This window comes from Uloborus diversus, chromosome 7 (assembly GCF_026930045.1).
Source record: "Uloborus diversus isolate 005 chromosome 7, Udiv.v.3.1, whole genome shotgun sequence".
NCBI classification, from domain to species: domain Eukaryota; kingdom Metazoa; phylum Arthropoda; class Arachnida; order Araneae; family Uloboridae; genus Uloborus; species Uloborus diversus.
In genome coordinates this window covers 102,829,052-102,843,085 of record NC_072737.1, presented here as the reverse complement: position 1 = coordinate 102,843,085, position 14,034 = coordinate 102,829,052, and the positions used below count along the sequence as shown (strand labels likewise).

At 33.0% G+C, this 14,034-nt stretch overlaps 1 protein-coding gene across 1 annotated transcript in view; it reads right to left on the bottom strand.

Moving 5' to 3' along the window:
• The window catches only part of LOC129226051 (protein AF-9-like), a 92,449-nt gene that overhangs the window by 12,354 nt on the left and 66,061 nt on the right, over positions 1–14,034 (bottom strand). The gene's annotated exons all lie outside the window — the stretch shown is intronic.

The following is a 14,034-nucleotide window of genomic DNA, read 5'->3' as shown; positions in this document are numbered from 1 at the left end:
AAAGTAAACAGGATTAGAAATAAACAATGATTAGGCATATGTCACAACAAAAATTTATTTTTTATGCCCAGATTTATAATGAAATAGTTTTAGAAAAATAATGAAAACATCTGGAAAAGTTCACTTTAGGAATTTCTGGTAAGTGATAACCTGTGCTGTCATAGCCCATGCATGCCACCTCAAAATTGGAGGGGCATGTGCGTTGCGTAAGTTTTGAAAGTCATAGACTTCAGCTTTCATATGACGGACCATAAAGAAATGCAAAGCAGATAGATTTTGAAATTGAACTAAAAAAGTATCACGAAAAGAGAAAAGCCATAGCTATCTTAAGTATAGTGGATTTTAGGTACTGTAGGCTCCGTTTACTAGCGTGACGGATAAACCAATACCCTGCTTTTACGAATAAAATATCCCGGAACCGAAAATTTCCCATATCGTAGATACAATCAGGCCCGTGTCCAGGATTTCATAAAGGGAGGGGTTTTTGCAGGCCTGTCACTTCAAAATATTTTGTTTTGAAGGGGAGGGGCAAAGCGTTTGATCGATACATTTTATCTGAAAAAACAACAAAATATGTACAAAAATGCTTAAATTCATCATGTTTGCAGGGATGTGCCAGTTGCGACAAACTGCTCCAAAAGACTGCTAAATGAACTTTTCTGCTCCAAAATCGGACAAACTTGCGCCAAAAGTGCGATTTTGCATTTAATGTTGCAGTTCCTTCAGCATATTTGGCAGTTTTTTCAGATTATCATCAAGTTTAGGCATTTGGAGCTTGTTTTTTCGATTTTTTTTTATATAGCCCCGATTTTTTGCATATTTTAAAATCCGATTGCATCCGTTTTTGAAAAATTCAATCGTTTTAATTTATTATGTGATCGTTTCCTTTGAGTTGAAAAATTTTGCATTGACCATTATTTTCAACCATTCTTATCTTTTGTTTTCAGGAGAAGAGGACTTGTAAGTTCGTCTTCTTGCCACGCCCACTCAAATATTTCAAATCTAGTTGCATCCGAATTGATCTTAGCAAATGCCGTGTGTAAAAATTAATATTGTTCAACAGTTTTTAATCTTGGGTTTCTTAAGATTTTAGGACAGAAAATTGATCCCTAACTTTGGTTGGAGACACATAAGATAGCAAAAATCGGGGAATTCTAATGCTCTAGCGATGAAAATGCAGACATTTAAAGTTTCTGAGACTGAAGCATTACTTTCCATATTCTGAGCCTGCCTCAAAATTTTTATTTTTATTTTTTCACATGTATTTTAAAATTCCTTTTCTTATGACATCATTTCTCAAAAGCATTTTTTTTCATTGTAATTTCATTATTAATTTTGTGATTAAATATCAAATAGTTAAAAATTAAAGGTTTTAATGGCTTCCTTTGCTTGATCTTCAGATTTGTTAATCAAGTAGCTCAGTATGTAACATATATGACTATGTGTATAAGGTCAAATGTTAGTAAATAACTTACAGGTACCAAAAAAAAAAGATTAAAAGATTTATAAATAGTTCTTTAAAACTCACTTGTAATTTGTTGAGGTAAAGTTTTTAAATTTAACTATTCTTTTTTGCTTTTTTTTAAACCTTTTTGAACATGTTTTTGAGGTTTATGTATATATATCTTGTGTCTTTTACATATATGTATGAACTACATAAAAGCAAACAAAATTTTAAAATAGATATCAAACACCAAAACTTAAATGTGAACAAAAGCAGTGATGTATTAAGCAAAGTAAATATGTGAACTAAATTTAAATCAGTGTAAGAAAAAAGTAGAGCAGGACATGGCTTGTTTTTTGTGAAAAATATTAGACAAAAAAGAAAATAAATAAATAAATAAATATAAAATAAAATAAAACTAAACAAATAAATAAATGTAATTAAGAGAGCTTCAATTAGTAGTTGGAATGTTGGAGTTATGGTTTTTTGCATCCTTAATCTCCTTTTTTATCATTTTATCATGTCACACATGTTTCTGTGCGTGAAATATACATAGTTGCTACAAATTGATGCAAAATTTAACTTTTCGCTACTGCAAGCTGCTCCAAATTTGCAATTTTACTGCTCCAGGCTGCTCCAAATTCACCGTTTTACTTCTCCAAACTCGCCATTTTCCTGCTCCCAAGATTACTCTAAAAGCGAGTTTAAGAGGGCACATCCCTGTGTTTGTAAAATCCGGGGAGAGGGGTGATCTCCCAAATGGACGGGCCTGCTTTTGGCTTTAATTATTTTCATTCTTAGTTGCATTGTCAGGAAAACACACTTCAGTGTGCAAATAATTCTTCACTGTTTAAGGTCACAATGAGGGGCTTAGCAGTTTGGAGGGGAGGGGGGATGGTTCAAATTCACAGAAGATTAGGTTTTAAGTAATATACTACCTATTCTATTAATGTATTTTACACACAGCAGAACCTCGTTTAGCCAGCGCCTGTTTATCCGGATCAAATTTGTAGAAAAAATATATTTACGTAAATAATCATTTAAAATTGTGATTTCAAGAACAGAAGTTTAAATGCGCCAAATACTCGGTTTCATTTCAATTAAGCATACTACTCCTGCAAAGGACGTACAATAAAATATAGTACTAATTTAGCAAACAATATGATATACTTTGGATGTCAGCCCAATACTATTGCAGCTGAATTATAACTGATGAAGTAATTGAGAAAAAATGGTATGATATAGTTTTGTTAGAAAGCATTGTTTTTTGGTGCAATAAAAGATAAGTCTGCATATTTAAGAATATTATTGATTATTATTAGGATTTTTGTTTATTAGGATTGTCTTTGGTCCTATCTAGTTCGGATAAATGAGATTGTATTGTACATGTAAGGATCGTTATGAACCCCACCTCCCAGAAGGAAATTTCGGGTTGCGCAAGAAAACCTCAGTATTTATCTATTTTACTGCTTGTTTAGATTCAAACCTATTATCTGTTTACAGTGCAATATATTGCAACAAGTACTGAGAAAACATCACAAACTCTTTTATAACATATCTTTTCAGGTTTTAATATTGTAAGATAATGCTTAGCAAACTAAATAGGAAGAGTTTTGATGCAGATGTAAATTACATTAACAAACGCAATTACTATGCATCTACAGAGCGGCAACAGTTATCGCTTTTTGTGAAACGCCCCAGATCAAAATCCCTTATGAGAAGCAATATTAAACAAAGTATTGACAGCCCATTCAACTGTTCCTCCATCTCCGTTTTTCCAAAATATGATTTTAGTTGATTAAGAGAAGACAGTGTTGTAAGTTACCAGGCAACTTCAAAGAGAATGCTTTTTAAAAAAAGTTCTGTACACAAATTTGAACATTTAAACTAATTTTAAGTCAAATATGCACAATTCTTCATTTATTTTTTTATTTTTTCTCCAATGGGAGGGGTTTAACCCCTAAAACCCTCCCCTTGGACACGGCTCTGGATACAATGTTAAAAATCTCCGCTAAATCAAATACCCTGCTTAATCGAATAATATTTTTGGAACCTTCAGTATTTGTTTTAGCAGGGCCGACAGTAGCTTTAAAAAAAAGCACTTGTATAAAAGTTACATTTTTTTTAATTGACGATGCAATCGCTTTTGGCAACTGGAAGTGTAATCACATGGGGCAGAAAAATTGTGTAGTTGAATACTGTAGGGCAGCAGCACAACATTCTGAGTGATTATGTAAAAATTCTTTCAGCATTGGCTTTGAGAAAAAAAAAATAATACGAAGTTACAAAATGTTGAGATACTTTAGCAGTTTTATTAGTCATTAAACATAATTACCCATTATGGATAATTATAATTTATTTAAACGCCTTAAGCACAATAATTCAACCAGTATGAAAGTACCAATTTGAAAAAAAAAAAACAAAACAAAACAAAGCTGAACACTAATTAAACATAGGCAAATAGCAAGATTGATTGTAGTTAGACATTCACAATTACTGGGAGCTCTTGCTCTAATCTCATTTGAGAGTCAGGATGGCTTTCAACGTCTCAACCAATAAAACTAAGAGTGAATCTTTGGAAAATGCTATTAAATTTAAGCCCACCCTCGTAAAAAAACTCATGTAAAAAAGGTACCCACCATGTAATTGACAATTTTACACCTAAATATGAAGTTTGACATAAAAATATGCGAGATTAAAATAAAAAAGATGACACAAGGGTAGCTATTTTTACTTGAATACAAAAAAAATCACTCAAAATAAAATCAAATATTTTTTTTTTAAATAACAAAAATAATTTCATTTTTAAAATTATTTACATACAAACCTAGAATTCCACTTTGCTTCGGAAAAAGTAAGGATAGTTAAAATTAAATAATATCTCTATATGAAATATTTTGAAAATAAATTCCTAGAACAGTGTTTCTCTCCTAACTTTTTTTTGGTCAAGTTCCACTCCACAACTAGTATGCTAATGCCACTCTGGTGATATAAAAGTATCCAACTTTTAGCTGAAAAACTGGTAATCACCCTCAAAGAAGTCTCTTTGTGACTCCCCATACTTCTCTCAGCGTGCTTCCAATGTTGGAAGTATTCCTAGAGGGCTTGTTTCAGAATACAGCAGAGCTCGACTGTAATTGCAACCACAATGTCTTTTCTTGTCTAAAATGTCATACTATTCAATCACTTTTAGGGTTTGGGGAGCAGTCAGAAGTCGCAAGGAGTCATATCAGGAGAATAAGGAATAGAACCACAGGAGTTGGGCTTTTCGCTAAAAACGTCGCGTGCCAGAAATGCGATGCTGCTATTGACAGACCGGGAAAAAATCAAGCATGCGCACAAAGATTCAAGGTCAGCTCATGGAAGCGCTCATTCATATCCATCGGGTTTTCAAAATAAATAAAATAGATGCTTTTTGAGGCGACATAACCCTAAAAGACTTGGTTGAAACAAGCTTTCAAATTAATAGAGAAGAAAAAAAGCGAGAACATACTACAAAAAATTAAATCTCTATATATATATTAAGCATACAGTGTTTCTTTGTTTTTTTCTTTGTATCCGATGCCCAGAAGACCCCATAGCACCTACAGTTCTGAAACTTGGCACAAAGTTCGAACGTACCATGGGGGTGTGCCCCTCGAAGCCCAAATTCTAAATTTCTAATTAGTTTTTTCTTAATTAAATGTTTTAAGTGATTATTAGCTCTTTTTGGTGTTTACTTTGTCGCGGATCCCAACCAATCGCACCAGCAAAATATTTTTTGAACTATAGAGTAGGGAATTTAAATTCAAATATGATAACCGAAAATTTTTTGAAGATTGACCGATTTTTGAATTTTTTATGAATTTTTGAAAAACCTTTCATTTTGCGTTTTTTTCTTTGTTTAACTTTTTTCTAAACTCATCCTGCCAGAAGTATGAGAGATTTCTTTTTGAAAATTTAGTATGCAGTAGTCAAAACATTTCTCCCTCTTTAGAAAAAAAGAAATTTTCAAAAATACATGATAGAAACTGTGGCGTCATGCCTGGATTTCGATTAAACGTTTCCCTGTATCTATTTTAGTAAGTTTTTTTTTTCCAAACGCTACTTTTTGCACATTACGGGGATCAAGGAGAGAGCTTTTTTTTTTTTTTTTTTCAAAATATTTAATTTAAAAGAATAAAGCGCATCGTTTTTTGAAAACTGGAGACAGATCTAGAAAATATTGTTACAAATTCTGTAAATAGTAATTATTTTTATGATTAATTTGTTGTAATGTAGCTAAATTTGGCATTTATTCCATTATCTTTCATCTAAAATTATCTTAGTAACGTAACCTGTAACTAGTTTCTTGTAATGTACATACAACAACCTAACATTCGACTGAAGTACAAGGTCCCCCCATTTCTGAACGATAAGATTTGCGAATGGAATAAAAAGAAAATATGAGAAATTTGTAGAACTTTGTAGGATTTTCTAAATATTATATATATTTCTTCGCTCGGTATAAAACGCCGGGCGTCTTGTGAATGACAGCAGAGTCAGTTGTGCTGTCTGAGATTCGTCTGGGCTGTTGTTCTGTTTATTGTGAGGCATTTGTGCTGTGTTTTTGCGTATTTGGATGTAAATACGCGTGTCATCGTCGAGTTTAAGGTGTTATTTGATATTTGCTTAATTGCGGATGATTGATTTACATAGGCGGATTTATGCCGAAATATTTGGTGGTGCAACAATAACAGGGATCTGGGGAGGGGAGGCATTCCTGGAATAACAAGGCAGTGGCGAAATCAGAAAAGGATTTTAGGGCGGGACATACTTTTAAGCCTAAAAAACGCGATGCAAACCATTTTTAGTAAGATTAGGGGATGGGCAATTCTTAACATTTCAAACTGCAGAAAGAGTCTTAAACGAAGTCGATATTAGACGCAGTGGGTGAATCCAGCTATTGTTTGGAATGGGATTCACGCCTCCCAAAAAAATTTGAAGTAGTAGTTTTGAAAACGCGTTTTACAGTTTTTGGTGATATTTTAGGGGCAAGAAAGGTACGTGTGGATCGAAGGCTATTTTTAGAAATTTTAGTCTTATAAATGCGATTATAGTCCATATTTATATAGTTTGGGTAAGGAATGAGACTCATAGACTGTCTCCAATCGATTTTTTGAAAAGCAGATAGAAATACGTACCCCCTCCCCTCCCCCACGCTACCTCTTTAACTTTTCATAATTAAAGTTCCAAAAATACTACGGAAGCTGTTTCCAAACGAGGTGTTCTGGAGCTCTCCCCTGTAAAATTTTCGAAATTGAAGTCCTAAAAATGAAGTTCTTCTGCAATACTCCATGGTATTAAAAAAAAAAAAGGATTCTCCCAAATATTTCGAAATAGTAGTTTTCAAAACCAAAATATTCTCTTTGATGATATTAGAGAAAGGGAGTCGGAGACCCTTGTTTGAATATTTTCCAAAATTACAGTCTTAAACACATTAGTGTAAGACCATATTTGGTAACGTAAGGGACACAGCAGTTTTTCAAAACTGAAGCTCCAAAAACGCAATTTTAAACGATTTTCGATGTATTTAGGTGATTAGAAGAGCTTCCTTGGAAATTTTGCGAAAGTGAAGCTCAAGAAACGAAATTTGAGGTACTCTGTAATAACTTTGGCTGGAGAAAGGGCTTTGGAGAAGAAAAACTTTGAGGACTAATAGAAAAAATGAAAACGAAATATTTAGAAATGAAAAAAAAAGGGAGGGGGAGATATGAAAGAAAGAGAATTGTGCGAGGAGGGGGGAGGAGGCACACAATTCGCCACCAATAATCTGAAACTGTTGAAAAATTAAAATGTCAATATTTCTTTTTGAAAGAAATTAAGATTTTTTCCTCAACATTCTTTTTTTTTTCGTAAAATAACTGCGTTTTCCCAAAATGAGATCTTTTCTTCTCTTCAATAATAAAGAATATTTTTTTTAAAAACATCTACTCAGCATTTTGTGGAGAGGGTCACCAGTCAAGTGCCCCCCCCCCCCCCCCCCCCCACTGCAGCAAAATGTTCGTTAGCCCTCCTTCAAAAATTTTTGAAAATTTACCTTTAAAATGTTGGTTTTTAGTTGATTTCGGAGTAGATTTTATTGATAAAGTTTTTTTTTCAGCTATAGTTGTTTCAAAATAGAAGAATTGGTTTTTATATATGAACAAATACCCAATTACAGAACATGCAATAATTCTATACAATAACACAGCACTGAACAATAAATTGTTTGAGAAGTTTATTTATTTGCATGAAATTATTTATTAGGTTTTTTTTTTTCCAAATGGATAAAGTTACTTTAATTCTTAATATGAGCACAGTTATGTTTTTCTTGCATTAGCACCTATGTTGATTTAGCAGTTGTAACTACATTTCCTGTACATAGCAGTTAATAAATCTCCTGTGCTTTCCTCAATTCAAAGAAAGTTTGAAGTTGCTTTGAACACGTAACAATATTTTATTCAAATTAATATTGATATAGACAGTTTTTTATTGTTTAATACAGCCGCCAAATTTATTTAAGCAGCCGCCAAAGGCGGCAATCTTGGTGCAAAAAGACAAATGATAATATTGATATAAAGAGATATAGATGGCTTTATACCACCGCCAAATTTACCTAAGCAGGGCGGCAACCTTAGCGTACAAAGGTAAACCAGCTGGTCCCCATAGCCGGCTAGAACTATATAAATCAAAACAATACCTAACCCATTCTGAATGACAAGTCTTTTTAGGTACATTCAATAAAATAATTAATTGGCAATGTCAAACATTATGAATAATAAGCAAAATTAGGGTAATAAATATTCTAAAACGAAATCAATTTTTGAAAATGATCTTGCTGGATATACCTTTAAATTAAGTCTTTTAAATCTAAATATTCTTAATTTAAACTGTAGTAATCATGTACAACATTCAAATAAGTAAATAAAACAGGGCCGTAACCAGACTTTTGTTTCAGAGGGGGTTTTACCAAACACATTTTTTGAAACATTTATATGGTCTATGAAATTTGGTTTCATGTGTATTCTATTGATTTTTGTTACAATAGAATATCTAAATGGAGGGAGGAGATGTTCTTACAAAACGCCTTATTGTTACATAATAAATGAATTTCTCAATAACTATCATAAACACACAATGAGTTTGTACAATTTTTCAATCACATAATTTCATTTCACAAATAAAATTGAAATAATAAAAACTAGAACAATATTATTTTTGTCACTAAAATATAAATAAATAAAATAAATCAATAATAAAAAGCATTGCTTTGGATGAAAAATTTCCGGAGGGGGTTTGAATCCTATAAACCACACCTTCTATACGTCCTGAAATAAAATACTTAAAATTCTATAGAATGTACTAACAGATATCTATTTATATACAAAGAAACTAACTTCGTTTAATGAGCCTACATAAAATTCCAACAAAAAGAGACCCTTTACAAAAATTATACGGACCTTTTATTATGTATTATATTTGTTGTTGAATTTTTTTTATTATGATTGATAGTAACGACTTTTCTTTCTTTTTAAGCGTTCCTTTATACATTTGAAAGTTTTTTTTCTTCTCTGTGTGAATTTTAGTTAATGACAAAATTTTGTTTTCATAAATCACTCCTTTTTCAAAATTTTCAAAAAAACCCTGTGAATAAAAGCCGGATGGACCTCACATAAATTCTAAATGCTTGTGAGCACAAGCGCTAAACACGAATGTAGTTTAAAACTAAATAATGATTTACTAATCACTACTTAATAAACTACACGCTACTAAGCGTCGAGTTCAAGATAAAAGAATATTTCCTAAGAGAACAAGCCTCGTAACACAAAGCCTTCAAAAAAAGGGTAGGGAGCGGGCAGAAATAGAATGCGGTACGTCATTTGATATTTCGAGTGAATCAATCATCGTCGGAGGGAGGGGGGGGGGACACTCAGTTTTCTAATTCTACTACCAAGCAAACAAAAACCGAATTCGGTCAACCGCGAAATTTTTTTCTGATGTTTAAATAACTAATAAACTGGTTGGGGTCAGAAAAGAGACCGACTATGAAGAGTGGAATTTTATTCGGAAAACGCGCGTTCGAACGAAAGTGAGCAACAATCGTCTGCTGCTAGCCTACCACGTGGAAGGGAGAGTGGCCTATTTAGTGCATTCCTCTGAGACGTGAATTTCGGATAGATCATCCGGTTTCGAAGAAACAGGAGCTGCCGACACAGTAAACCTGATTTGATGAAAAAGAAAAAAAAGAGAGAAAAAGATCATTTCCTGAAGGAAAACCCTTTGGGTCGCGACTGATAACGTGGCATTGCACTGCTTGTGTGAATAAAATATTCATCAACCAAAGGATATCACCATCAGGGCAGTAACCAGAAAATAATTTCGGGGAGGGTTTAAAAACTTAAATGCGATGCTTACGAACTATAAAGAAAGTTTTGCTAATGTTCAAGTCGTCGGGTTGTCTTTTATGAAAGCGTTTTATGCAATTAATATACATATGAAAGAAATTGAGTTTTGGAGCAAAATTTTTTGGAAATTGTTAAGTAAGCGAACATTTAAATGTCAACCAAACTTTTCGGGAGGGAGGGGTGAGTCCTAAGATCCCCTCCCCCTTGTATTCGACCCTGATCACCATGACAAGATATCACAAACAAGGGGCTGTCCAGGGACCAAGGACGGATACAAGGGAGGAGCGATCGCCCCTCCCTTGCAATTTTTCCGAAGTGAAATCCTAAAACGTAAATGTAGACCTTTTTGATGACCACAGGGAAAGGAATGGGGTTCAAATAACCCTCTCTAAAACATTTCGGAATTGAAGTTACAAAAAGGCAATTTTAGACTATTTTCCATGAATGGGGAAGGGATTTTGAAGCATTCCAACGGAAATATTACGAAATTGAAGTTTTGAAACGCAATTTTAGAATACACTTTTCAAAGCAAAATTAAAGAAATAGGTTCAGGGACTTCCTTGGCTAAATCTCTAGTTGTTTCTGGCGAAAATGCTGCGGCAGCCCCCCCCCCCCAGGGCCGTAGACAGGGCAGGGACCGTCGGGACAAATCCTCCCCCGAAATTTTAAATTATCTCCAAAAAATAAAGAAACGAAGACAATCTAATCAAAACTCTTCCTTCGATTCCTCCTCATGACTTGGCCTTGTTATACAAATCTTCTTTCATTCAGACCTCTTCTTCTTTTTGCTCCTCCCTCCACACCAGGCCCGTGTCCAGGATTTCATAAAAGGAGGGGTTTTTCAGGCCTGTCGCTTCAAAATATTTTGTTTTGAAGGGGAGGGGCAAAGCGTTTGATCGATACATTTAATCTGAAAAAACAACAAAATATGTACAAAAATGCTTAAATTCATCATGTTTACAGGCATGTGCCAGTTGCGACAAACTGCTCCAAAAGACTGTTAAATGAACTTTTCTGCTTCAAAATCGGACAAACTTGCACCAAAAGTGCGATTTTGCATAAATGAGGTTGTATTGTACATGTAAGGATCGTTATGAACCCCACCTCCCAGAAGGAAAATTTCTGGTTGGGCAAGAAAACCTCAGTATTTATCCATTTTACTGCTTGTTTAGATTCAAACCTATTATCTGTTTACAGTGCAATATATTGCAACAAGTACTGAGAAAATTTCACAAACTCTTTTATAACATATGTTTTCAGGTTTTAGTATTGTAAGATAATGCTTAGCAAACTAAATAGGAAGAGTTTTGATGCAGATGTAAATTACATTAACAAACGCAATTATTATGCATCTACAGAGCGGCAACCGTTATCGCTTTTTCTGAAACGTCCCAGATCAAAACCCCTTATGAGAAGCAATATTAAACAACGTATTGACAGCCCATTCAACTGTTCCTCCATCTCTGTTTTTCCAAAATATGATTTTAGTGGATTAAGAGAAGACAGTGTCGTAAGTTAACCGGGCAACTTCAAAGAGAATGCTTTTTAAAAAAAGTTCTATACACAAATTTGAACATTAAAGCTAATTTTAAGTCAAATATGCACAAATCTTCATTTATTCATTTTATTTTTTCTCCAATGGGAGGGATTTAACCCCTAAAACCCTCCCCTTGGACACGGCTCTGCTCCACAACACCATATAAATTTTTTTAACAAAAATTTCAGAAAGTCCTCCTTTTTTCACACCTTGGTCCATTACTGATTGCTAATGACTCTTGTTACGGATTAACATTTTAAAAACATTCTTTGATATACACTTCAACAAGAGACGTAACAGATTTACATGATCAAAACTACTTTTGATTACGTGCTTAATTTTGCAGATTTTAATAAAATAAGCTTTTAAGAATATTAATTTATTTTTGGAGGTGCTGAGTGTGGATTACTTTTCAACTGTGACTATTTTCACTTATTTGCGTGAAAGTTATTCTAAAAGCCCCCGACGCATGCATTTGTAATTGCAAATATGTAATAAACACTAGCTAGAATGCCCACCAGTTGAAAAAAAGTTGTTTCGAGAAAAACGTGTTTGAAGAAAAGTGCTGCGAACGTTTTCGAATCTCCAGTCACTTTCAGTACTCATAACATCGGAACTAATAGACATTTTTCACAGAAATTTTGGAAATGTATATTCTTAAATAGTTTTACTAACATTTTATGACATTAAAAAAGTGGATTTTTTAACCCGTGCCATCTAAACTGGTGGAAGAGGCACTTTCTAAGTGTAAACTTTTTCATTGTGTGTGGTAAGGGGTCGTAAAATAACTTACCCTTTACAATGAGTTCCTAAAGAAATATCTATGTACTTTCAAAATCAGTCACAAATTTACAGGAGCTCCGAATCAGGGTTCGCCTATATATATCAGTCGATAGATATAATAATATATATACGACATTTATTTTAAAAATATATTTTGATATTTTCGATAATTATTTTTTCAACTACGGTGTTTTCCATATAAAAATAATAGTTTAAGAAACTAAAAAAACACGCTTTCGTAGCAAAATGAACTAAAAAGTGAAAAATAATCTTTGAATGATAGTAGTTGACCAATCACTTAATTTTAATGTAATACAAAAAAGCGTGGGGGGCTTCTTATCAGTTGTCTTGAATTTCTTCCATTTGTTGTCCAAGCAAAAATGTTAATAGAGAGCACCCCACGCTTTTATCTTTTATATTCATGAAATTTGCCTCAAAAAAAGCGACTAAAGGTCTCGTGTGGCATTCGAAACTTGTTCTCTTGGAACTCCAAAAAGAGTTGCTCTTTTTGCCCTTAAAGTGTAATAGCCGATCTCTAAAAACATTCAACTTCGCTGATAAATTGCCTGTGGAGTAATTGTCTAATCCAGCTAATCCATCTCAGTCATCGATGTATGTGTGCGGAAATCATATCTACGAGAAACTACTTTGAACATTTGAGATGCATTTGAATAAAAGTTTTGTTCAACAATGGTCTGATCAGCAATGAATTTCCAATTGAAGGCTCACCTAAATTTTGGCATGTAATTAGTTAAAAACAATTATATTTCATGTTCTAATTATCTTGGAACATTGGAACAAATTTTGCCTGATGCAGAAAAAGTAAAGGTTTTTGTAGATATTTTTAAATAATTTTTGCGAGCATTTTTTAATGTTTTTTTTTATTTTTAATTTTTCCTTTTTCACATTGTTGGATTTATGCCAAAATATTGATTAAAATTGGAGGAAACTAACAATTAAAAGAGTTAATTTATTAATTTGATTATAGAATATTCCATTGTCATGCCAAATTTCAAAAGAATCCGATCGCAGGAAGTGGACGAATTTGAGCTGCAAGATTCCGTTACAAGATACATGCATACATACAGGTGAAGTTAATAATAAAAGCGCGTTAAAAATAACATCGATCATGGTAATTTTGGTTATTTTCAATTTAAATAACCAAAGAGTTATGTATACTTTTATGATTGTATTAATGTATCATTAATATAACAAAGTAACATAATCTTCTTTTTTTTAAATTTTATATTCATATTTTTTTTTAAAAGTACCTAATTAAACATTAAACATTGGTCAGAAAAAAAAAGAAAATGTCTTATGAGAGTGCACCGACTTACGCATATTTTTATTTCTGAATCATATAACTGTGTAAAATTAGCTAACAGAAGAAAAATGAGTAAGCAGCTAATGCTAAATTAACTGTATTAAAACTGTTAAAAATGCAAAATGAAATATTAGATAAAAATAATGAGAGAAACCTTAATTTTAATTGTATTAATAACTTAGGGAAATGAGTGATTTGAGGATGCATTTACTATTTTGAAGAGTTTAGTTTGTGCTGATTGAAAATATTGGATATATACAGGGACGTGCATAGGAAGGGGGGAGGAGAAGGGACCCCTGTTGGCCCGGGTCCGAGCATGAAAGGGGTCCAATATTTTTAAAACTAAGTGTGAAATATAGGGATAAACAATATGAAGGGGGGCCCGGAAAAGTCATTTGTAACGGGCCTCAAAATTTCTCTGCACGCCCCTGGATATATCAAAATATCCGATATAAATCAAAATATCGGATATTTTCGAGCCCTGAGTCGACAAAATTAACTAGAAGTTAAGAAATTGAAACAAGTCAACAAATCAATTTTT